Genomic DNA, 27705 nt, shown 5'->3' on the forward strand with positions numbered 1-27705 from the left:
CTTGGTCTTCAAAGAATTTTCTTTATGTCTAATTCAATTTTCACATTTTATGGATTTTGTTCACAACATGATGATTGGCTGAAAATTGTCACCTGTTTGAAAGATACTTTTCAAATGAAAAATACCCACAGAAAAACTGGCTAGTGTCAGAAGGAAATAAAATAGCAGAATAAAATTTACCTAATATAACAAGCATCAAAATCATCTCAAATATAGATTTTAGGGCATAGACACAAGAGATTCTGTATATAACTTACTGAAAATCTGACACTCAGATGAAATTCAAGGTTTACCACACTTTTAGCAAACTGCTTGCAAGTTAGAGAAGGTTAGCTTCTAATCTGTACTTTGACAGGCTTCCTCAATGATTTTTTTCTCCTCCTCAATATACTTATTAATCCTCTTACTCTGTAAGTATATAATCACCCTCACCTTACTTTTTTGATAACTTGAGGCATTCTTTTTGTGAAAATGTCTTTGTGATCCTTACATATGGGGCATATTCATATGCAAATATGAACATAAATATTTATATGGTCAAATAGCATTGGATTAAAGAAATGCGACAATTTTTTCATGAAAATGTGACTGGCAGTGAAATGAGAAATCGAAAAACAAGAGTCCCAGAATTATATGTAAGAGACAGAAGAGGCAAAGGCATGACTTCCACCCTTATTTCCTGTCTTGTCCGTGGAGCAAAGGTGTGTAAAAGTGCTCTTCCTTGACACATCTGTGAGCACAAGAAGCAGCAGACAGAATATCCACTGCTCTCTGGTCTATTTTCAGGACATCCAATCCAGGAAGGTATCTTCCTCTGTTTCCAAGGTGAAGAGCTTTGGGGCCAGGAGGGGAAGGCAAGTAGGCAAAGAGGCCAGGGTTTTTTTGATGGACATGCAGTCTGACAGTGGAGCTGTCACTTGAGTATTTATTTCCTCCTACTTGCTGACTGCCGGTCTGATAAAAAATCCTCTGCACAAGCTTTTTCTGCCTGTGTAGCCTGGTACTTTCTACAATCCTGTACTCTCTCCTCATCTTTCCCCCTAGCAATATTTCCTGTCAATCTTTTCTATATTTCTTCAACCAACCACTTCCTGTCAGAATCTTGGTAGGAAATAAGGAGAAAAAGAGTAAACAGATGCATTAACACATCGCCCCCCGCCTTATGTGATTAATGTGCTTTCTCTTTTTTCTTATTTGTCTTTACTTTTAGAATAACTTTTTAGTTCTTGTTTCCACAGGTTTCTTAATTTGCCACATTTGCAATCATGCATACCACAAGGAGGAAGGAATTTCATCACTAGCCTCAGGCAAATTGAAAGTAGAAAAGCTGAAGAACTGCAGTGTGGTACAATCATCAGCTGAATAGAAACATGGAGAAACATTTGATCTAACTACAATTATGACATAAAAGTCAATGTTTTGATCTAGGTAAAGTACCAAAATCTTCCATGACTTTCTGTGCATCCTGCTTCATTTTAATAAAGTTCAAAAAAAAATTGCAGAAAATGGTACAATAATCCTAAGCTTTTTTCCAGTCCATTAAATGACGTACACCAAAGGAAAAAAAAATCATTAATTCAATTCACTTAAAGGTTTCTACTTCAAATGCAAATAATGTCTCTCATATTATAGACAATCTGTGTTTCCCAGCAATTAGGCTTCTTATAAGTTGTTGAGGTTGTGGGCAGTGAAAATATCTAGGTGCTTCTAATAGAGCAGCTGTTCAAATGTACTGCCTTATTTCTCTGCTTTCTCTAGTGTTTCTGAGATAGAAAGACAGTGAAGCTGTAACAGATAAATTAATAAGTTTATCAAATTTGATGAGTCTTTCCAATAGACAATGAAAATAAAAATGTTACCACAAATTTACACTCTAAATGGGGATGAAAAAATAAGCACAAAACCAGATTTTTCTTTTCTTTTGCCATTTTCAGGAATTACTTGATGTATGATAAAGGGTTCACAAATGCAAGGAGCTGATTTTGCTAGGTTGCACCTTCCTAATCTAAGAGATTTTGCTGGTGTGAGGTTTGTTTGATTTTGGGTGTTTTTTTCACAAAAAAAAAAAAAAAAACAGTTTAGTGTTGTCCCCTTTCTTTTTGTTTTTCCCAGGTGTTTTCATTATGTTGAAGTTTTGATTTATAGTCCCAGAGAATCATCACATCAATTGCAGGAGAACTGGCTCTCAACCTGGCGTCTTCCAGATACTCATTCCTCTCTCTACCTCTCAGTGTTCATCTTGCACTCGAGCAGGCTGACACTGTTTCTTTATTGTTTTATTGTTTCAGATATTTGAGGTCACTTGGCAAGTCAAGTATCGTATTGTCTCTGTTTCAGACAGCCACACAAGTGTCCATCTTTAAACTTAGATATAAACTCCCAGACACTGCATCCTTTAACAGAAATTATGTTTGCTTAGCTGTAAGAACAGGGTTTCCTTGTAGCCATGATTGTTTGCAAGCTCTTTTTTCCCATGTTCAGTCACCTGCCCCACCTTCCAAGAATGTATTCAGTATGACCTCAAGTAGATCAAGCTCCAAATCACTTTAGTAGAAAAATGGTATTAGAAAAACATGTAGTTTCTCATGAAAAAATAGCACAAAAATCATGACTTAGAACCAAAACCAAGCATACTCTGGATGAGAGCTTACTTTAAAATCTCTTCCTCTGAAAATATCATATGAACAAATGGGGAGGGGAGGGAGTGGGGGATTATATGGAGGTATGAGTGTATTTAATAGCTGTGGTGAACCACTACCAGAAGGATTTCAGAGAGCTATGGAAATTAGAGTCGCTGCTGGATTTCCCAGCTGGGCAGGAATGCTCCCTAGAGTACAGTGTCTACTGCTTTCCTTAGATAAGTTTTACACTTTTTGAGAGGATGTCAGACTGTGGCACTAAGCTTCATCTAATTATGTCTGTAAAGTGACAGTTCACAGCCTCTGGCTCAAAAGTTGGAAGAGACCCAGGTGGGCATTTTGTTTCCAAGCATTATAATGTTTGGAGGTAGAGTCCCCCATGATCAATGAACTTGTCCAACCCATCTCTACTCCCACTTCCAGGGCAGTTTAGCTGTGGCCAGTGGAATGACATATGTCTTCATACCTACCAAAAGTTATCTACCCTCAGCAGTTATGACAGGGAAAAGGTGCCATTTTCCATGCTTGCCTGAATGCCTCATCTCAGTGTCCATTTGTGTCAGGATTGATGGCTTTGAGAAAGAATGCAAAGATCAAACTCTTTCAATAGTGCTGTGTCAGCCAGTCCTCAAACTTCAGCCCTATCCTGAGATGGGGATGTGCCCTTGGCAAATGTCCCCACTCAAATAAAAGCCAAACAGGAGCATACAAAGCCCTACACATTCCTCCATTACTTACTGCAACCTTCTCTGTAGAGAAAGGAAACAGAGATGGATTGTCTTAATAACCTCTCTGAATTCAGCATCTATAAAACTTAGGGTGCCTATGTATGATGTAAGTACTAAAATGTTAGATTGTCAGGTAAGATTTGTTTTATTAGTCTTTAGACATTTAACATTCCATATAGGAAACTGTAATTAGAGCAAAGCCATGAGTCCCATGAGAAGGGGTTGGCTGTCCCACAACCAAGGGTGATGTCAAGAAAAGGCTGTGATTATTTATTGCACTTCTTTCTGTTTTCAGTACAGTTTAACTCAATAAAAAATAACGAAATTGATTTTCCCAGTATGTATTTTGCATCTTGAAATAAATTAAATGAAAATACATGGTAGGTTGTCTGTCTAGGACTTTCTTTCCTTAAGGTATATATTCTGCATTGCAATGTGCTGAGATTGTTTAAATATGCTGCTTACCCTGCAATACTGCTTAACCAAAAGTCACTTGGGACCTAAGAGGAGGAGAAAGGGCTAATTACATACACCTTTATTGCCCACTGATTGAATGCTGGTTCTCAGGCTTTTCTTTTGAGCATACTGTGCAATTTTGCAGAGGATAAAAATTGAAGGAGGGGAGAGGAAAGGTTGATTGATAAAAATTGTGCTCAAACATGGGCAAATAGGCACTTTTATTTTTAACTGTTTACCTGTGTGAGACTGCTCCTCTGCTGTATCACATCTTTTGGGGTTTTCAATAATTTTCCATAGGGTTATATGATATATCTCTGTATACACATGTATAAAATCCATAGATTTTGATGATTCTCTTGTGGAGATACCTTGCAGAGATACTCATGAAAATCAGTCCAAAAAATTTATATTTACTGATTTAGAAGTGCAACTCCATTTGCTGTGTGCTGACTCATAGAAAGAAAAAACCCAAACCCATAGTATCCAAAATGTGACATTATTAAATAGTACAGGTTAACTGAAAAAATTATTTCCAGGTGTGATTGTCTTTTGACATCAGCTGACTTCTTAAATTTTCTGATTTCCTGCCAGGTGGAAATAAAATGAACAACATCCAAAGATTTTTAACTCAGGGCCTCATTTTTGCTCTGCAGTAATTATCAGCTAGATTGGCATATTTTAGTTCATTGATAGTTTTGAGAAGATAAATATCATGGAAACTTCCAGAAATTTGAAGTCAATATCTTTAATAAAGCTATATATGGCATAAAATTAAACAAATTGAGCATAGCAATATGTGAAATGGCATAAACAGAATATTTTTAAGTGGCTGGCAGTCATAGTGTGTTTGGAAATGTTTAAATTATCTATACTTTCACTTCACTGATGTTGCGAAAATTCACGGAATATTTGCAACATTTGTAATTGCTATTTCTTCTTTTAAAATATGTTTTAAAAATGTCAGTCCAGGTGAGAGGGAAGGATCCATCTGTACATATATCATTCATTTTCAGTTGTAAGGTAAATTTCACAGAAAATTTCATTATTCATATGATGAAAAGATTCCAAATTTCAATTCAGGTTCAGGTCCAACATACTGAATGAAGAAATTCTACTGCTGCTAGAAGTAACCAAGCTGTAGGTTAACAAAGTTTGCATTTTCTGTTGCTTACTATTTCAGGAAAGAAATGGGAAATTAGGGTTTGATAACTGCCTCTAATAAAACCAAAATATGTAAAAGAAAAGATGTGACAAACTGAAGGAAAAAATCATAACTGCTGAGAACTGTCAATTCCTTCAGAAAGCTAATGCACTTCTTTCAAAAACCTGTCCGTTCTGTGAACAGAATTGAGCCAGTTCTTCGTGCAGAATGAAGTAATTTAGCCATGCAGAGCAGTGTTATTCTTCTTTATAGTGCTGTAATTGATTGGAATAAACCCATAAAATATTAATATAATAAGAGTTATCAATCAGCTATTCCTGTAAAATGCAAGGATAAATATTATTCATTCTTGGAAATAAAACTAAGAGTAAATTAACACATTTTTATTAGAAAATAAATCAAGATCCAGTCCAAAAGAACAAAGCCTATCTATAGATATTCATCCATTTCTTTTTTTAATATGTCTCGTTTGAATTCCATACTTGTGAAACAACTTTAGTTTTCTAGCATTCACGAAGAAAAAAATGCCTTCTTTGTAGTTTATAATTTACACTCAAACAACAAAAACACCTAAAAACATTGCAGGCAATAGGTAGATAAATAGGTAGATAGGGATAGATATAGATAGATTAGATAGATAGATAGACAGATTGATATAGATAGATAGATAGATACATACATACATACATACTACTCATTAATTCCCCCTTGCCAAAGTCTGTAATGTAGAAATATCCCCACATATATTATAAATTTCTCTATTTATATGAAAGCATACTGAAAGATAGCATTCAGTTCCTGAACAGTGTTCTGAATTGAAAGTATTCAGTCTTTCACACCATCTTTCTTACAAGAGTATTTGTAGTAGCTGCTAAACCATTGGAGTACACAACAGAATATTCACACAAACAGTCTAAGATGTTTATTTTAAAAGGTGAAAAACTTACAATGAAAATCCCTAGAGTAAATTACAAATAGGTCAGTCGATTCTAACTTAATCCAGTGATATGTAGACAGCAAAATAAATATTCATTTCAAATTAGTTTCTAATTATAAATATTACCTGCACATCACAGATACCCGGATCACTAATCTGTAAACTAATTAAGTAGCAGCATCTCCATACAAATGAGGATGCCTGCTGTAGGAAACAAGGAAATAAAGCATTAGCCAATTTTTGCAGCATTCAGTGAATAAATGCAGAATTATGAAAGTATTATTTGATATTTATTTTCAGATCAGCATACAATTGTCCATGTATGACCATCTATGTTGTTAAATACCTGCAGGACAATGGAAATAACATTCACATGTTTGTTTAAACAAATATGATATGTCTCATCTTCTTGATGTGGCATACAACTAAGTCAGATATTGAGAAACTCACAGATATTGCATAACCAGATTACAGGGAGGATCAATTCACCAAACAACAGTCCACAAATTTTGAGAATTTGATGATGCCTTTGAGAATAGGTACTGAATTTTACTTGCTTTGAAGTAAGAACTCCAAAACAGATACTCATGGCTGGGCTCTCATGTTCTACACCTATTTTTACTTGCACACAAATAAATAAAACTTCGCCTAAGTAAAACATAACGATTAATTGACTTTCAGCATAGTCCCATTACTGAATACAAGGTAAATCAACAGTAAAGAAATCCCAAATCATAGCTACCTACTGACACATCTTCCTCCACTTTAACTATTTGCCCAGTAGAAACTCCCAAGTGACTAGAAGGAATTGCCAGCCATGCATTCAATTCCATCAAACTTTAATGATGGACACATCTATTAGATGCAAGTGCAGCACTCCTCGGAGAACACAAGCCATCCTTCAGAAGCAATTAATTTTCTTCAGTGACTATCATGGGGATGGCCCAAAACTTGGCTGATTTAATATATTCATGACTGTGAGACCTTCCTTTGCATTTTCATGGATTTTGAAATCAACATGATGCAATTTTCTAATAACTTCAAAAAGCCAATTTCTACAGAATTTGAACTTTGATATATTTTGGAGGGGGTTTTTCTGCTTTGCTTTTATTTAGATGTGAACCAGTTGTTGAAACCATGTTTTCAGATGTCAAACTGGATAAATATTCTGTATGTCCTTTTAAATCTTGATGAAGGTTATTTTTCCCTGTTCCAAGAAATTATGTTTATGATTCAAATACACTTCTGTCTCCAGTTAGCACTTGTGTCATCCTATTTATTCTCTATAAAGAGCTGTCATTGAACCTCAGGGTTTTATTCTTGAGTGGGAAAACACACGTAATGAAGCTCTATATCAAAAAAAGAGTTTGATTGTGCACACTTCCACATAAGAGGAAGTGGTATCACTCTTGCCTATGCATTTGTCACAAAATTATGTATTTGCACTGTGTAAATAGGTATGCTTAGAACAAGCTTAGGATGTTGCTGAATCCTTTTAAGCTAAGAGCTCTACTTAACAACATCTCAAACTCACATGAGAAATTTACAGAGGATAGAGGAGTCCTTAAGCTGAGTCATTAAAGCTGACAGGAACACAAAATCCCACATACAAACTAATGCTCCACAGAATGGTGATGATGAAAGCAATTGGGAAATTGGGCAAAACTTTATACTTTGAAGAACTGAAACTAGCTTTAGGCAACAGTTGAGAGTTTCTCTGGGAGTTATGTTGAACCTTCACCTCAAGCTTCTAAATTGAAGTTATACTGGAGAAAGACCAACTCAGATGGTCTTTTTTGCACTATTTCTCTATCTTTATTCAGTATCATATTTCTTACACTGTGCCTTCTAATATAAAAATATGCACATTATATTTTTCTTAAAATATGTCAGATGCATGATTGGCAGTGCCCTATATTCCTACTCTAAGTAAGGTACTCCCTAAAATCACCTAACTTCTTCTTTGCTCTGCCAGAAGGTATGTTTTGGAAATTGAGAATTCATATCATCAGTCAGGGGAAGAAGTTAGCCAGATAATGGTGAGAGCAGATGTCAGCCGTAGCTTCTTAGCATGCATCAAGGATTTGAGGGAGAAATCTGTGACTCTGGAGTCTGCTGGGAACAGATCCCTCAAGGGAGAGTCACTGGAGCATTTTTTTAACTGTGCTGACAGCTTGGAAAGCTTCTATGTTGGTTGCAAATATTGTCTCACATAGTTTTTATGCTATTCAAAGACCACAAAGGCCCTATATTCTCCAGGCCTATGATGTTTTCTGTAAACTTGTTTATGAATGCCTCAGATTTTCCTTTTCACAAATTTCGTTTTACGGTGCATCAGTTCCACACATTGAGCCAGATGATATTCTCCTGTCCAATCTTACTGTCATGGTTATCCTGATCTGCAAAGTTAATTTTGTAATGGAAATTTGAAAGCTATCACACTTGAGATTTTATTGTAATCATTATGGCCAGAAGGAGGTTTAGAGACTGATTCAGTATAATGACTAGTTTTTAATTATTTAAAGAGGAGTAAATAATTTGGATATGTCAGAATATTTTGTTCATATCACTTAAATTTGTTTTCTAATTTATATTAAACCAGTCATATTATGAAATAACATTTATGCTGTTCTCTGAGCAGGAATATTAAATAGTTTTTAAACACTTTGTAAAGTTTGGATTTATCCATGTTCTTTGAGTAGATGGAAAATTATATATTTTTGCATTTTTTGTAAATTTCATGTAAAGTAGTCATTCCTGATTACCTTTTACTAATGTTGGAACCCAGGAAAAACCTCTCACTGCCCTGGAGGACTCAAGACCCTGACAGGGGGCTCAGAAACTTTGGCACAGAGCCCAAGACCCCTGTGCCTTTGATTTTGACCCATGGAAAAAAATACCAACCTTATATGAGGATCTGCAAGCCACAAAAGTTTAAATAGAATGATAGTGAATTTATCACAGGGTGAAAATGTAGAATTTTGGGGTTCATAGAATGGGGGTTCAGGAGACAAGATGGAGGAGTCTGGGCATGTCCAGTCCTTCTTCCTTCTTCTTCCTAGCCTCCATCTTCTGGCTGATGTTGGCACTTTTGGATTGGTTTAAGGTAGAAACTCACTGTCTAACATAGGTGATGGGTATTGGGAAGTAATGGTAAATAATGGACACGTAGTTTTTTGTATGAAAGACAACACGGCCCTGAAGGCAACCAGTGTGCCTCAACCCAAGCTGCCAGACAGACCTGCAGTGGGTCAGAGAGAGAATGCTACAGGTAAGAAATAATAAACAACCTGGAGAACGAGAACAAAAGAATCCTGACTCCTTCTTTGACTGCCGGGCTGGGAAAAAGAGGCTTGTACCTATCTCAGAGTCACTGTGACCAGCAGATTCTGAGATATTGCCATTCTTTGGATTAGACAAAGAGTATCTATTTATTTTTCTATGAATACTCAAAATATTTATGACACTTCATGCATAGTCTGTGAAGTACAATAACAAAAGAGTGGCCAAGATCAGTGTTCATAATTCCTCTCTCCCATTGCAACCTTCCACAAAATCTAGGAAAGCTCTGAAAGCATATGCTGCAAACCATTAAAATCAAAGAAAAGGTGCTGAAAAATTATTGCCAGTGTAGATTTTTCCTGGGGTTGAAGGAATTTGTTTTTCCACTTTCAAATTGTTTGATATATCAAGTATACATACAAATAATACAAGAATAAATGCAGATTTATTAAAAACTTTTTAAAAAAATCCTGCAATTTAATTCCTTCTGTTGTAAAATGTATATTTATAAATATATTCACATTTATGTGTATTTAAAAATAGATTTACTTATATTTGAAGGGATGTATAATTCCTAGATTTTATTCAGCTAAATTTTGAGTTCTTCATCTCTAAATTCAGCTCAGCTCTGAGTCTATCCCATTGGAATTCTTTATTTCTTTGTGTCTTGTCTTCAACAGAGTCCCACTTTGTGTTGTAATTTATTATTGCAAATCAATCTTTATTCATATTTTAGATTTAAAATTATAAAAACTAATGATTGTATCTATTCTAGGTTCATTTAGCACTTTTACTGTCACTTAAAACAAACCTCTCAACATCAGAACCCAAAACCATTTTGCATAGAGTATATAACCATTTTTCAGTTATTTAGACCCCTTTGTTTTTCATTATTTTAGATTTAAAATTATAAAAACTAATGATTGTATCTATTCTAGGTTCAATTAGCACTTTTACTGTCACTTAAAACAAACCTCTCAACATCAGAACCCAAAACCATTTTGCATAGAGTATATAACCATTTTTCAGTTATTTAGACCCCTTTGTTTTTCATTAAATACTTTGTGGGCTTGTTTTTATTTATGAAAGAATAATTGTTTCTTTTCAAATTTTTACACACTTTCCAGGTGGGAATGCATCTAATTATTGTGATGATAAGAGCCATAAGTAAGTGTAGAGACATTGATGTGATTTTTAAAGAATTTAAGTATTCTGACTTTGTAGTTGAGGGCTGTTAAATCACTCACTGAATGACACCTGTCAAATAACAGCATTTTCAACAGGACTTTTGCCTGTACTCATAATTCCCCTCTCTTTCCCATTTAGCTCCTCCAGGCTGAAATTACCCTGTAGGATAATTTAGGGAAGGAAATTTTTTAAATCCCTCCCAAAAGTACTGAATGACAGCACTAAAGAAAGCGATTACTGCTCTGTCAATTACTATTTATGTCAACTTGGGTATAATTTTTTTTTTAATTTCTTCCCAGTCCTTCCCCCTCTGAGACTTTTGTGTCTAGAATGTTTGCTCTGCTCTTGGAGTAGAAGAATCTTATTAAGGAACCAGAGTTGTGCTGAGGCTGGTGACCAAGCAGAAAAGGTCTCAGTAAGAGAAAGACTTTGCTATAGTTGGTATTAGGAGCATTGGGCATATAGGCTGGGATGAGCAGTAGTGGGTAAAGGACCTGAAGTCTTCCAGTAATGGTCAGTAGGAAACAGATCTGAAAAAGTTCATATATCATGAATAATTTACTATGACCAACATGAGAAAGAAACCTTTCATGGAGTAGATTTTTGTTTTCAATTACAGCCCCACAAAGAGGAAAGTCCAGCAGGAGCTCCTCAAGAAGGTAGTCTATTTTGCTTTGATTATTTCCAGATTTACACGTACCTGGTTTGGGACCAGGTAAACCTTCTCACTTCCTTCCCTCAATTTCTGAAGCTGCAGCTGGTGCTCATAGTTAGATTTTCAGACAATGACCTAAGAAAGGGTCAAAAAAGCAGACACAATCCTTAGCAATTCTTCTGTTTGTCTTGCACATTAACATTAAACTGCTACAAAACCTGGATAAACATGCAATTCTAACTGGAAGAGGAGAAAAAGTGAAACTGTTTGCAAACTTCAAGATCACAGATTCAAAAAACTAAAAATAATATTTTAGTCAATGTGAAAATCCATGATAAACCATGCCTGGTGTTATTAAATACTCATAACTAATCTGAAATTATTCAACAATAATATCAGCAATAGAATATATTATAACTTAGATGATTCTGATGTTGAGATCCAATAATATAAGTACATTCTTCTAGCAGTTACTGAGTTTAAAATATAGATCTGTTTTTTCAAAAGGAAACTTACTTCTTGATAAATTATCTGGATAATTATCAAGATAATTTAAAGGTCATCAGTTCGTTTCCTAACTTATAACAGACATTTCTCAGCAGGTTTTTTTAGATATGTTTAAAGATTTGCAAACTTTTGCAATGATTTCCCTTACATTTTCTGAATGCATACCATGTTACACAATTACATACAGATCTGTCAAGTCTGAAGTTTCTGTAAGTACTCTTTCTTTTTATTGGTTGGGTTTTTTTAATTTGTTTGGGGTTTTTTTGTTTGGGATTGTTTGGGGGTTCTTTTGCTGTTTTTAAGGGGTTTTTTATGTAAGATATATCTCATGCAGAACACTATAAAGACTCTGTGTCACAAGAAAAAAAAATCTAATAACACATTGCTATCTCTTAATTATACATTTGTTCGAGTCTGAATTTTGCTGGTTTATGATAACAAGGCTCTGCCACAGATAATAAAAAACATTTCCTTTAGGAAACGGATGCTCGTAAATGCCAGCTGGGAAAATCCCATAGACTTCAGCAGTGTAGATGAGAACAAAGCACAGGGTTGAGGTGATCTATAGGAATACTGGCATTTATGCATTATCTGTTAAGGTAGGTGGTTTACTTCTACAAAACAAATGCTGCACAATTGTTGTTCTGCTTGTTTTCTAATGAGGAGGAATATTTCTTAATCAGGAACAGCTCTGTGGTAGATTGTCACAGCACCACCACGGAGAAAAAAATACTCTCACAGCAAGAGATTCCAGAAGCTCTGTTTCTAAAAAAGAACTGTTCTCAGGAGTGCCATGGATGAGCTGTGTGAGGAATGATGATGAATATGAAGATGAGCAATGCAGCTGAAGAAGAGCAGTGCCTTTTCAGTCGGTTACTTTTACTGTTTGATGCAACTGATGGAACAGCTTCTAAAGTGTTGGAAAAATTGCTGTAGCTCTGCTTATTTAATAGATAATGTGTAAGCACATAAAGAGACATGTGAACTCTTTAAATTCTGTGATTTTCTACAAGAGAAGTATTTTGGTTATTCCTTCATTTGCTTTACCTCTACACGTTTCAATATAATTTGAAGCAGAATTACAGCAAATTACAAAAACTTTTTTTTTAAATAAGAAAGTATACATAAGTTTATACTATGGAAAGTTATATAGTCAGTCTATTTACTCAAAGTTGAGTCTTTATTTGCCAACATCTGCCCAACCAAAGCAATGAGTCTGAGAACCATTATCTGAGCTGCAATTATAGTATAATCTATCTCAACTAAATGCAAAGTAATTTATGCTTCAGTTGTCACAGTCCTTAGGCATATGTTAGGACTCTGCAAAATTACTTTAAAAGTTACTTACATAATCATACCTATAATGATAATACAGAAAATAAACTAAAATTATAATAATTACCCCCCAAAGATTCCCTGATGATTTCTTTTCATAAATCTGTCTCTGATGTCTTTTTGCTGCTCAGCACCTTAGTTTCCTTGCTCTAAAATGAGTACCAAACTCCCTTGTAAAGTGTTCTGTAATCTTCTACAATTGTTCTATAAGAGTGTGATATTATAATGATTTTTTTTAGTTTTTTACAATGTTTGGGTTTTGTTTGTTTGTTTGTTTTACCTTAATGGCTTAAAAATCCTTTCATGAGAAAATTTGGTTTTCTGTAAGGATTGATGAAGGCACTTAGGAAGCATTCAATATTTGATTCAGAGTTTAAAGCCCTATAAAAGTACTACGTTGCAATATATTTAGGTCTTTGGCACAAGGTGGTATTTTTCTTTGTTTTATTTTGTTTTTTAATCCAGTCAATCAAAATGTTTAATACTTCATTAGAGGGCAAAACATGAAGAAAAAAAAAAGAAAAGTAATTATTTGAATAATTGCAAGTTGGCTGCAAGGAGCAAACTATATAAAAGGTGTTATGGCTCAGTACAGATATAACAATCCTTAAACGCATTACTAAAAGCAAGATCGTTTAGCTCTCACCTTGTGTCCCTGGAGATTCATGGAGGATATGTTGGCTCTTACTCTGCTCAATCTCTGATTTTCTGCTTCAGTTTGATAGTTCAGACACCCAGACTGTCAACAGTTCTTCATTATTTGAATGACTTTCCTTTCCTTGGTACAGAGCACCGGAAAGCACATCCATAAATCAAGACTCCCTTTGAGCACAAAAAATCAAATCATTTAGAAGTTGCTTTAGAAACCAAAGACATTACTCAAAAAATAGGGAGTCAGGATTTGGCTATAGGTGCCATTTATAGTTCAGCTTACAATCCACAAGTAATGTGGCACACAGTCCCTCAGGAACTCAGTTTTCATCTAAGCATCACAAGGATAAAAATTACAGAAGATATTATTGAGGCATAGGGAGATCAAAATCATGAATGTTGATATCAGCTGTGGGGTAGAGTGATAAAGGAAATAGGAAAATAGGAGGAGGTGATTAAAAATGGAAGAACAATCTATATGCCACAGAGAACACTTCTGTAAAGGCTCTAGTTCCATATTCCTAGCCTGTCTTTCAAGCTTTAGTCAAAACTTCAAAATGGAGTTTTACAACAGAGCTTTTAAAAAGACAACTTCTTAAAATGGGAGAAATCTACTTTTCATTGAATGTCAGTACACTATCAGTGCCTAATTTTAAACTTCTTGAAAAATGTCATTTCAAATGCTTAACTAAATAGTGAATGATTTGTCACTGTGGGTCTCCCCTGGGTGCTTGAAAGAAAAGCTATAGCTGATTTCTTACTGTAAGCAAATTCCATGCAGACAGTGTGTGTTATAGCTGATGCATGGTTGTATTTTTTCAGTTTTATGAGATGGAGTTTTAGGGATGATAGAGCTCAATTCTGAACCATTTCTCCACCCTGAGTATCCATCTTGATTTGATGTGCCTTTTTCCTTATTTTTCCCCTGAGGTTCCTGACTGACATGCAGACAAAAAAGGCAGTGTTTTCTTCCTCAAATATACACAGGACATATCTATAGGATAAAGAGGTTGGTGTAACAACTGCATGTTTTTTGAGTTCTGCCCTCTTTAGTCCTTATATAAAGGAGTCGTGTAAAGAACCATCATAATATTGTTTCAGCAGCTTTCAGCAAGATGTTACCTAAAGTATTCTGTTAATTCCACCTCCTTAATCCAAAAACTAAAGGAGAACATAGCCTTGAGATGAAGTTAAAATACTTGTGGATTTAGGGAATTACTTTTTCACTGAAAAACTCCTTGAGCAATGACCTTGAGCAAGTCATTTAATCTCTTTGTTGCAGATCCTCAAAGGTGCTTAGGTGTATAATTTCCATTAATTTCTGTCAGACCAGTGAGGAGCTGTGTGCCCCAGTCCTCCTTGTGAAACGAAGAGATTCTGCTTCTGAACGTCACAGAGGCCTTCTGGGCATCTAGTCAAAACGTGTTCATTAACGTTCTTAGGAACTCTGGTGATGATGGTTCTGCCTAAGATGAAGTGATTTAATTCACTAATTGCCACACAATACCACTGAGACCAAGAGTTGAAAATTACACAAAAGGTGGGAATATACATAGATTAAAAAAAAAAAAAAAAAAAAAGACGACAACTGGACAACTGAGAACCCATGAATTTTATCCAAAAAATTACTTTTCTTTCTTTCAAATTTTGCTAAAAAAAAGTTCATGTCTTAAAGTGCAAGACAACTTCTAGCTGTGGAGAAAAGGTAAGGTATTTCTTCTGAGGGTAGTTTATTCCATGACTACTCTCTTCAGAGGCTAGTGCATCTTACTGTGAAGAATCTCATCTCTAATATTCACTGTTACGACCAGAGTATCAATCCCTACAGAATCCTTCTAAAATAAATGTCCTTCTTTTTCCCAAAAATATCAAGCAGGTCTTGAAACTGTAATTGACACACTGTATTTTTTAAAAATGAAGGCATATAAGATGGAATTTAAGGTATTTAAGATGGAATTTTTCAAGAAATACAAGACAGTTAAGTACTGAGAACTTATTGCTATTCAACAGAAATCTGATTTTGTATTTCCCTAAAGTGCCTTGGAGAATTTCAGCTGCAGAAACAATCTTGAAGCCTGTGCTGATGCAGAGTACACAGAGGAAAGTTTGATGGTTAAGGTTATTAAGGATTGTATAACATTAAACAGCTTGAGTTGACCTGAGAAATGTGCCATGCATGAAAAATCAGCAGATTTTATTGGAGGCATATTGGGGTCTGCTCCACTTCAAAGTGGGGTTTAATACTGAACACTGGTTCCAATATTCAGAAAAAAAAACGTTTAACAGTATGTGTGCTGTTCACCCTTAGCATGAATCAATAGTCAGTTTTGAACACTGCTTGGGAAGCATTCAGAAGACAATTATATGATTGCAGAAAGGTGGGAGATTACTGCAGGGAACTTAGTATGACTGCTCTTTAGCTGCAGAACTTGGAGAGTTGCAGGCAATGTCAGGTAGTCAGAATATTTAAGGGCAGCAGCTAAAAAAAGAATACTACTGTTCTTGTGAGTTTGCTGTTTAGTAGGAAAAAAAGACTACTTAATTGTACTATACTGCTTTGAATTAAATTCCACATAATTACTGGGGTGTAGCACTCTGTGTCGAACAACATGCAGTTGAAAAAGATAGAATGAGTAAGAGAGGAAGCCAGATGAATGACTTAGTATTTTCCTTAAAACATATACTGAAAGCATGAGAATGGATGCATAGAGCAATATTTGGACTGTAATTACTCAGCCAGATCAGAGTACTAATTATGTGCAATAACACAGCTTTTTAAATGCAAACAAGAATCCTCCTCCTTAAATCATTGCAATCTTCAATTGTTTTCAACAGAAAACTCTACACTATTTATATGAATTCACATCCTAAATGAAGAAAGAGTGCTAGCAAAGCTTTTTATCCTTTAAAGTACAGGTGCCCTAACTAAGAGCTAGAGATTTTTTGACAAAAATTTACCAAGGAAACTTTTTCTGAACCATGTGGGAAAGGAATTGCTGCTATCTATTCCAATAGAATCTGTAATGAGGGAGTTTATTTGTTTGTTTCAAATGAACTATTAAAGTCCTTTGAGTTTCTTTCTTCCAACTGACATGGATCAGTGCTGATAGTACACTTAGAATGTGAAACCAGGTTTTAGACATCTCATGCTTTATATTCAACTTTAAAAGTAAACGCAGAAAGTTTATCTCCAAATTTAAGTTAAGAACTTGAACAGAGTTCATAAAGCTTTAGGTAGTGGAAACAGAGAGTGGTCAACTTTTTCACAAACACTAATTCTGAAATAAATTATGGTGAAGAAGATTCTTCAGCTGTCTGTGAGTGAAAAAGGAGTATGGAAATGAGAGATTATTTTAAAAAACCTCAATGGTGTAGTGTTAATAACTTCTTTTCATTACTATTTATCATTGTTATTTTGACTTCTGGAGACTAAGGAGTAGCCTTCACTTGTGATAAATCATAAAGACGTAAGCTAATAGCTTCAAAATATTCATTTAAAGGATGAAGAATTTTAAACAAAGCACTCACATACTTCATTCTCCTTGAAATTCCTAACTAATTTAATGCAACTTCAGTACTCTACAAAATAGCTACATACCCAGATGTTTTTTATTTCCCCTTGGACAACTTCTTTTCTAATGAAGAAGCTTTCCAATAGCTGTTATTTGCCTCCCTGCTTTCTTCAAGTTGGAAGAAAAGTACAAAACTATAACTCCTTTCTAAAGTGGGACGTGCTTGTTCTTATTCATTTATCTAACAACTTAATTCCAAATGTACCTCTTCAGAATGTGTAAGTGAATATCCAAAGGAACGTTATTGGTAGCATTTAGCAGAATACTCAGGAGTAAATACAAAATCATATCTATAAAGATAAATATTTTAATTAATCCAAGAAAGGAGACTAAAATTTTCCTTTTTTTTTTTTTTCTGATAATGCCTCCTCTTAACAGAAGTTGATAGCATTTGATACACAAAGAGCCCAATCTGGCATCTCTGACTCACAGACACTCATGAGTTTTCTCTAGTGCAATTCTCATAATTGCTACGCAGAACTTCATGTTTGAATCCACTATCTCATTCTCCAGGCTTCACTTCTGTACTCAAGTGTCAATTTATCTTTTTGCCTGGACTGCAGCACCCTTTCTGAGTAATCAAAAGTTATTTGTTATAAGTTCATAGCACCTCTGCCTGTGTCACTCTCCAAGTCTTGCTTTCTGCTGGACAAGAGGAGAAGGGAACACAGACTTGAATCTCACTCTGTATTTTGGACAAAATCAAGTCACCAAAATTTACATCTAGATCCCTGATACCCAAATTCTAGAGCATAGGTTTATTTCTTTTAGATTTTTAAATCTGAGTCTTTAATTTCTCTGTTATTTTGTGTTAATAACAGCAGTTTAGAAAACGCTTTGTTTTCACTTTAGACACCAAGAACCAGCTCAAATCCAAGTAGGATAATTCTTGACCCTGTTAAATTTCTCACTTACAATTGCATTTTGTTCTGCATCAGATTAATACAGCCTATACCTGTTGTTGTTTCTAATAAGAAAGAAAACATAATAAATAACATGTTTGTATTCATTCTCAAAGCATAGCTTTGCACAGGGTTAAAGTCAAGTACCTGGGAGGTGAAGTTCTTCTATACTTGTGTTTCTTTCTGGCTTTGCTGTCACTGCCACATATCCTTGAGTCTGGTTTCCATTAATTGTGTGGCTTTTTGCCTGAAGTCTATTTTTGTGCACTATTTTGCCATTTCCATTGAGATTACAATATTGGGGAAAAAAAATAAAATAGAAAGAAAAACACACTTGAAAGTTTTGATCATGGGAAATAAGAATTTATTCTATGATTTTTTAAAACTTGGTCTATTTATTGAAAACTTCTTTCCTTCAAATGAAGGCAGAGAAATGGCAAACCCACCCTAGCTAAAGGGAAAGGTAAATAGGTTTTTAACTATGTATGTCTTAGACCTTCATTCATACAGATTTTTATAAACCAAACTCTGCTTCACCTCCCTCATATCCAGCAGTCAAGGTTTTAAAAGTGTTTCCATTGCAAGCAAAAAAGCCAACCAAAACCAAAGCCAAAGCTAAAAAAATTTCCCAAATTCACAAAAGCTTATGCTCCAAAAGATTCCTGCCCCCAATTTGCTGTCAAAAGAAAAATGTCCTCCATATGAAATTCCTTTTACAATTTCATGACCTTACCAATTTCAGATGCTGCTGACTGTAGCTTACTGCCACAGCCCATCTGACACTAGAACAATTTAATTCCCTCTCTTTCACTTCTCTTCTTTTTTATCTCTCCTCCCCAAGTCTGATGACGATCTGATTTAAATTGAAGAACTAATAAATTTGTGACAATATGAGGTATTCTGAATCCAAGCCTAAACTCTCACATGCTCATGAGAAAGCAAAATAGCAGCTGAATAATTTTGGTGGGAACTAAGAAGTGGAAATTTATTTACTGAAAATTAAGTCCTGACTAACATTTTTTATTTGCTTAATGTGGTAAAATGCTGCTCATGTACTAAATACTTGAAAGAGAGGGAGGACAAAACAGAGGCATGTACAGCAATGGACACAAAATGAGGCACAGAAGCCTGAAAATGCAGAAAGAAGAGCTCTTTACTCTATAAGCATGTGACTTTTGCTATTTATTTCTGATGCAGTGAGGCAACTTTCATATATTTACTTTCACGATTGTTTGAAAATTATGGCACACGGATCAAAGAATATTAACAAATGTTGTTCAACACCTGTAGCCTCAGCCCTGTTGAGTAACCTTACATTAGAGGTGCTAACATATGACCAAAGTGGGAGGAGACCATCATCTCAGGCATACAAATGCATTTAAATTCATTCTGGGACTGCACTGTTTTTACTTATAAGCACATATTTATTAAACTAACCTAGAAAGCTTTTTTACATGGGCTGGATTCTCTGATTAATAAAGAAATTAAGCTATTTTTCTGAAACTGTGTTGAGGACACAGGGGACCAAGACAGGAAAAGAGTAGGGATAAAGGTAACCTGAATGATATTTTTAGCCCTGTCTCTAGTTCTTTAGCTCAATTTACATTACAGTATTTTCCTCTAGCATCCATCACTAGATATAAACATGCTGAAGGTTAACTCAATAATTTTATTCTGCTTTTCCTTTCTCCTTTCCCTTCAAAAGGGCATCCATTTTCATGTTTGTATTTAGTCATATAATTTAACACTATATTCTAGACTTGGCCTCCCTAGGAGCTGTAGTTCACCCTTGGAAGTTGTTGCCTAAGGTGCTCACTGCTGCTGGACTCCAGGACTGTTTATTTAATTACTCTTCCTTGGTGTACTGCCAGTGCACAACAAACAATAATGAAGTTTGTCTTTGACTTTGCTCCATGCTCCTTCTGTCTCTTAACTAACAAGCTGAACTAAACTAATAAAAACCATGAAACCAAAACCAAAAATATAAAACCCCATCCAAAACAAAACCAGAAAAATAGCCACACAAAAAAAAATTTTTCAATTAAAAATAAATGAAATCTATGACTTTTGTCAGAAGAGCCCAAAAGACATGTTCTACAGAAAAAACAAAACAACACAAAACAAATCAAATCAAAACAACAACAAAAAAGAAAGTTAAGACATTGAGTAAATAAAGCCATGTTTTGGCCATAACTAAGATTATCTGCAGCTAGGGTTACTCAATACATATCAGAATTTAAATCACATACTTTCAGTACTGTAAAACATCCTTGTTCGACATTGCCTCCCTTATTCTTAAGGAGTCCTAGAGCCATCATAAAAGTTTTACCTTTGCCTAATCTTGCCTTTCTGCATGTCCCAGAACCCTCCCCTACCTTAGAAATGCAGCACTTAGACAAATTTTAAGCTTAGTCAGGAGCTTACACATTTTCCACAGGGGGCCCTAAGGATCTCAGTCCAATGAATATTCTCTGATCACACTAATACAAGGCAGTTGCAAAAGATTACCTGGAAAGATATAGATAAAACTAGTCCTTTTTATAGAAATGCTAAAGGAAGAGATTGTGGCTAGAATATACATCCAAAACTAATGTGTACTCTGGCTTTTATGAAGCAGCTTGAATATTAGCATGGTATTCAGTCCCTGAGAATTCAAACCCTGCCTGTCCATGAACGATTTGAATTTATATCTCCTATCTATTGAGACACAGAGTCTTATTGTAATGGAGCTCTTCTAATCTATCCAACAAAAAAATTTCTGTCTTAATTTTTTTATGTCAAAGAGAGAGCTTACAAGTAATCCCATATCTCTATGATTAAATCACTCTTTGAATGAGAGACTTAGTAATCCATGTTTCTTCTAATGCTGACATTTTTATTTGAAATGCACAGCCAGGTCTTGAAATCCTTTTTATGATTTAGGACCTATTGAAACATGCAACAGAAATTTCAGTGCTGGTATAAAACTAGTAGGAGGAATCATTTCCAACTGTTCAAATTCATGACCTTGGTCTAAGGGAGTCTTTCTCTTAATGCTTCCTACTGTTACACATAATGCACTGCAAAACAGTAGGCATTAGCTTCGTAAAGCTATTGTGAAGTATTGCCAATGACTAAATGGAACCAGGTATAGATTGTCCCTCATAATGGCATTACACCAAGTTCTGTATTGCTTTATTCCTTTGCATGACCACCTTCAATTCACTGAAGCTCTCCAGATATAAATGTAGGGAAAGGCTTGTGTATACTAACACTGCCCTGTGAAGGTTTAGCTACTGGAGCTGAATGCCAAGCATTTTCAAGCTTTGAGAATCACTGAATTAAAGGTTATTTAGCTCTTTAAGGGACAAAGAAATAGAGAAAAATTGTTTCATTGTTACTGACTTTTTCTTCTCCCTCACCCCTTCAGTTTTAAAGTTTATAATTTCCTTAGAATAACCCCAGATCCTGCTGTACTGTAAGAGAAGAAAAATGTGTGTGACTAATTGGTAGAAAGCTCTTAGTTAAAATAGGTTTCTGCCAGACTGATACAAACAAAGGTCAGAATGCTCTGCCAATTTCAAAGCTTTAATCAAAAATAACAGCAAACACACCATACTTAGGAATGAAAGAGCTCAGGACAGATGTGGGGACAAATAAGGCATTGTCTTGATCATGATCTATAGGACTTAGTGGGAGGGGCTGGCTGCTAAGACATTGTGGAAAAAGCAAATATCATCCTTAGGGAAAAATGCCACTGAAATGTCAGGAAGACTAGCTTGGACAGCACCAATGTCTGCTACTGCTAATGATGCCTGGTCGGTACAAAGTCTTTTACAAAAGTAGGGTACAGAGACTTCTAGGAAATGTAATGCCTTTGAGAGCTAAGATACAGACTGATGCTGTGAAGAGCTGTATGCCCTCAACTCCTCTTGACAGCAGACACTTCATCAGAGGAAGACCAGAGGTGTTACACTTGAAGGATAAGCTACAAAACCAGCATTTTATTTATAGCAAGAGATATAAAGCATAGATGAATAGAGGAAGATAGAAAAGACTGTATGGAAAGAATAGGGAAATAAATCAACTTATGAATGCATATGTCAAGACAATGAATATGACTGGAGCTGAATAAGAAAATACTCTCCACTGATACAGATTGCATATTCAGGATGGAATTTGGCTGTAAGGATTGAGACAAAACAAATTCACATGAAGCTGCAGAATTTACTGCTCTTTCATGGGAGATTGTTGAAGGCTTATCCCCTAATTTCTGAAGCCACTCCTTACCAACCTGTGGTGGGGTTTTTATAACTTATTCCCTAAAACTCTTGTCTGTCTGAGACTAGCTTTCAGGTCATTCATTAGATTTTTGTTTCAGCCAAATTGAAAAATGTTACAAGATATGATCCGTGATAAATATTAAAATTGCATCAATGCAGGAGCTGATCAACAGAGAAAATGAGTAGCAATTTACAGTGTGAAAAAAGATGTGTTGGAAAGGACACTAAAAGTGAGATTTGAGATTTTGCAGTTGCATTTTTTAACCAGACGTAGATTTGGGAGCACATAAAAAACAAGGCTCAAGTTTTTATTCCAGTCTGATTTTTTGCAGGATTTTTTTTTCTGAAGCTAATTTTTGACAAATACTTTCTGTTCATGTTCATTTCTTCTTCCATGTAGTCCTTGCTTGCTATCCCTTGTGGTAAACATTGATGCAAATCTCTACCCTCACCCCAGTTATTATTAGGAGTGGTGTTTGCTAGAACTAAAAATACAAATGGAAAGCTGGACCCTCCAGGAGGACATGGGATATGTGAAGTACAACTATCTTGAAACATTGCAATAGTGATATAAAAAAGAACTTTTGGTTGCTTGGTCATGCAAATTTAATAAAAATCTTATAATTTTTGCCAAATTACATATTTATTTTTATTATGAGGAAGGGAAATATAGATTTTGTTTATTGTCTTTCCTTAACACTGTAATGTTTAACAATTTTATCTGCATGTTTTCTTTGTTTTCCCAAAGCAAGTAGTGACTTAACTTGATATCTATCATTGAAAACTAAATTATAGACTTGCCTAATCACTAGGCAAAAATTATTTCTTCCACATCTTCAAAAATCACCTAAAACTTAAGAAACTTTCAGCCCATCCTGTACCCAAATTAAGATCATTTTTGTAGCCAATATTCTATAGATCTGGGGTAATTTTTTCACAAGTGTGCATTTTTTGTTCCAGGGGTAATGTTATGATATGGGCACGTGCACCTTGGCCAAGGTAGACCAGACAGGAATGGAGAGATTTATTCACTTTTACTCATTTCAATGGGTTTCCTGACCACATCAGAGACCCAGTACTTTGCACTCCTGAAAGAGAGTGTTTCAGCTACACTGAAGAGAAAGATCTCAGTCCTAATATATTTGGGTATGGCTCAAGGAAGCCTGGGGAAGATTTATATTTCACTACCAAAGGAAAGAAAACAGATGATGTCTAGATTTTGAGTATGCAGGTGATAAGAATATTGTCTATAAGCAGATCTGTCATAGAGAATTCAGTGTGAATTTATCTCCACATCAATATGTTATTACTCTAAAATATCATATAAATTTAATTCTCCTAAAATGGGAACCTTTTTTTGCTTTTTCTCATCCATAGATCTGCAATTACAGAATATTGCACTAGTGGAGAGATTTTTTGGCAATCATGCTGAGAGAGATCAATAGTATATCAAACTCTTTGTGGTATAAACACTAATTGGAAGTGTGAACATGTTTCTTGCAAATTCTTCTTACCAGTAATCTTGGAAGCCAGACAAAAAGTTGACATCTGAAATATCAGATGAGTGCTAGTTATACTATATTATAACATGCTTTCTAATTTATGAAATTTTAATTGGAAAATAATAATAATGAATTAATTATCAGGAAGGATATTATCACCAAGGCAAAAATCTCCTACACTATAAAGACACCATAACACCAATACTTGGAATATTCTCAGCTGCCATGGATGTCACTAGGAAAATAAAGATTTAACGCCTGCCAGGAGACACCAAAAACATTGATGCATCAAACGTGATAGAAACATCTCTAATGTCAAGTAAAAATGAACCTGAGAAATGACCCAATCACAAAGGTTGAGTGACATATGCTGCCATGTGTCCATGCTGTCCAAACTTTCTCCTTAGTGTCGTACAAAAATCTGGAAGATGATGCACAGTGGGGGAAGCCAAACCTGCTCAGTGCTTTGCACGTTTAATTTGGAACAAATGTCTCGGGGCTGATGAATTCAGCATGTAGAGATAAGGCATCAGGAGATCATGAAATGGAAGGTGGATGATGCAACAGCCCCAAAAGAGAGTAAAGTCCAATGCAACCACTGGCTGAACTGTCAAGACAGAGACACAGGTGCTTACATATGACCAGGAGTCCACTACAGGTCCAATTCCTGATACTTTTTTTTGCTGTATCCTATTTTTTTCCAGACCCCAAGAACAAATTATATGTGTCCCACAGCAGCCAAACCTTAAAGACACATCAAATCTAATATAAATACATTATTTTCTACAGAAGCAAAAAGACCAGGATGATTTTAGCAGACATAATGTAGGAAAAATTGAGCATGTAGAGGCTTTTGCAGACTTTCCCACAATAAAGAACCAAACTTATTTTGTAGTCTACAAGAAAGCTTTAATTTTTTATCTTCAAATTGCTGATTAACTGCTGATAAATAACTAGAATTACACAATGATTTCTTCATTTCTTTCTTGATTTTTGGAGACAGAAAATGTAGAGACAGAAGAGGAAACAAAGAATGAGGAAGTGAAGTCTTGCTAGCATATGATATATTCTGCAGAGCATAATAATAATAAAAATGCTATTCCATTTCAAATGAGGTGTAACTCCCCACCTCTGTACCAGCTGTCTCTAGTTTCTATATTCTGAACTCTTTATAGAAGAGTACTGGATGGTGAAAGGAAGAACATCCTTCACCTACATATTCTTTTTACAGAGATAAATTGTTAGGTAATGTTTAGCTTAGGTATTGCTGACTTTTCAAACACAGATTTATATTTTATTTTAGCATTTTATTCCATAAAATAAAATGGGTTAGTAGCAAAGGATTCAAACACATTTATAATTAAGAAAAAAATTATAAAATTCCAAAAGCAATATTCAACATTTTAAAAAATCACTGATAAAAATGATGTGCCAGATAAAAATATTTTCTGAGATTTTTAGTGGTACTGCAGGATCCTGGGGAATTACCTTTGTATCTTTCAGTTGAATAAAGGTGGCTGATGTATCTGCCTTGATGTACTTTCCCCATACTGCTCTACATGCAGTGTGACTTGATGTGACTATTGAGAATTTAATAGCCCTCAATTTCTCCCTTAATCCTCTTGAAACAGTCGTGTATCATTAGGAACTAAAATATTTGGTATTTCAGAATGTTCTCAGATTATGAAATCACTCTGTTTTAGCCTAGTCAAGAAGCCATGCAATTCTATGCTGAAAGGTGAGAAGATTCAGTGAAAGAAATTTAGGTGAATTTAAGCTCGGAATTGAGAACTGGAAAATATTATTCTGAAGGCTTGCAAAGAAAAAGCATGTGCTTTGGCATACCCTTCAGCAGATATTGATGAGAAATCTCAAGTCTTGGGAGTTCATAAACTGATTAAATGTAAACTGATACTTGACCAAGGTCTCCAACTTGCATTGTAGAAAACAGGCTTTGACCATATGTGACCATAACATTCAGTGGAAAACATTAACAGGCTTGTTCGTTTTGTTATGTGGTTGGGTGTTGTCTCGTTAATTTAGTTTGTTTTTGTAATTGCATACTTGAATTGCTTCTTGGAATTGGCTACTGCTTTGAGTAATCAAATCACTGCAAACAGCAGTGTTCTCTGATCAGAGGCAGTCCTGGTTCCCCCACAGAAGTATTGGATCCAGCTCAGAGGTAGCAACAAAGATCCCAAAGCTATATAGTTTGAGTTGCAGAGAATTTTTTATTTCAAGATTAAATATTCTTGGCCTTGTAGCCACAAGTCTCAGGAGCCACACATTTCAGTTCATGGTGCTAATGTTTTGATTTTCAGTGCCTCTATAGTGGGTTGATGCTGGCAGGACACCAGGCACTCACCAAACCTACTCTACCACTCCCCACTGCAACCAGGCAGGGGAGAGAACATCAAACAAAATGTCCATTACTTGAGATAAGGACTGGGAGAGATCACTCACCAAATATTCTCACTGACAAAACAGACTCAGATTAGAGATATTTATGTAATTTGTTACTAAACAGAATCAGACACTGGTAATGAGAATTAAAATAAATCTTAAAACCAGCTTTACCTCACCTTTCCCTCCTTCCCAGCTCTACATTCCCTCCTCCAGCAGTGCAGGGAGATGGGGAATGTTGGTTATGGTTAGTTCATCACTGTTTTTTTCCTCCACTGCTCAGGTATAAGAGTCCTTCCCCTGCTCCAGTGCAGGATTCCTCCCACAGGAGACAGTTTCCCACAAACTCCTCCAACGTGAGTCCATCCCACTGGAAATTCTCCACAAATTCCTGTAACAAGGGTCACTGGGTACAGTCCTTCAAGGTCCCCCACAGGCTCACAAGTGCTATCAGGAAACCTGCTTCAGTTGGGATCCCCTCTTCCTGGGTCTGCAGGTCCCTTCCAGGACCTTGCCCTAGCATGGAATTCCCATGGGTTCACAGCCTCTCCCAGGCCTCCTCCTGCTCTGGCATGGGACTCCTGCATGGCCTGCAGGTGGATCTCTGCATTCCAGTGGTCCTCCATGGGCTGCAGGGGCACAGCTGCCTCACCATGGCTGCACCATGGGCAAGACTATCTCAGCTCCTGTCCCTGGAGCACCTCCTCCTCCTTCTCCTCCTTCTCCAGTGACTTTGGTGGCTGCAGGGTTGCTCCTCACGGACTCTCAGTTCACTCTTCTCTGGCTGCAACTTCATCTGCACAATTACTTTTTTGCCTTCTTAAATGTGTTATCAGAGAGGTGTTACAATTTCTGATTGGCCTGGCCTTGAGCACTGGCACATCCATCTTGGAGCTGGCTGGCACTGGCTCTGCTGGACGGGGATGAAGCTTCTGGCAGCTTCTCACAGAAGTGTCCCATGTAGCCCCCCAGGACCAAAATATGGTCACACAAACTAATAGCACCAAAAATACTGGGCTAAATATTGGGAACCTGCAATAGCTGTCTTTCAGTCATTTTTCAGACATGTTTCTTAATGTAGAAGGTTTTCATTCATTCATTGCCCTGAGTTAAAACCCAAGTCCAAGAAAATTCAGCAGCCGTGACATATCATTAGTTTCAAGCACTAATGTGAGGCCATGCTAAAGTTGGAGTGCACTAAAGGCAAATGGGGAAAAATAACACATGTAGCCTAATAGTAAGCCAGGCACTGCTTAAAATTGTGCCTTCCAAGACTGCAAATATTTACTAACAAAAATGAATCGTTATCATACAATAATTAAAATCATGTTTCTATTTCATTTCTGTCACTGAAATTGTTGCAATAAAATCATATGAGTGCATTTGACTGAAATTCATAGACAGCTGTTTCTCTGAGCACACCTGTACAATTGCTGTGATTTGGTGTCATGCACTAATTACGCCTCTTCTGAACGAGTAAACAATATAATTTACACTATTTCAGTAGTGTAAATTATGTTG

This window comes from Serinus canaria, chromosome 2 (genome assembly GCF_022539315.1).
Source record: "Serinus canaria isolate serCan28SL12 chromosome 2, serCan2020, whole genome shotgun sequence".
Classification (NCBI taxonomy): Eukaryota; Metazoa; Chordata; class Aves; order Passeriformes; family Fringillidae; genus Serinus; species Serinus canaria.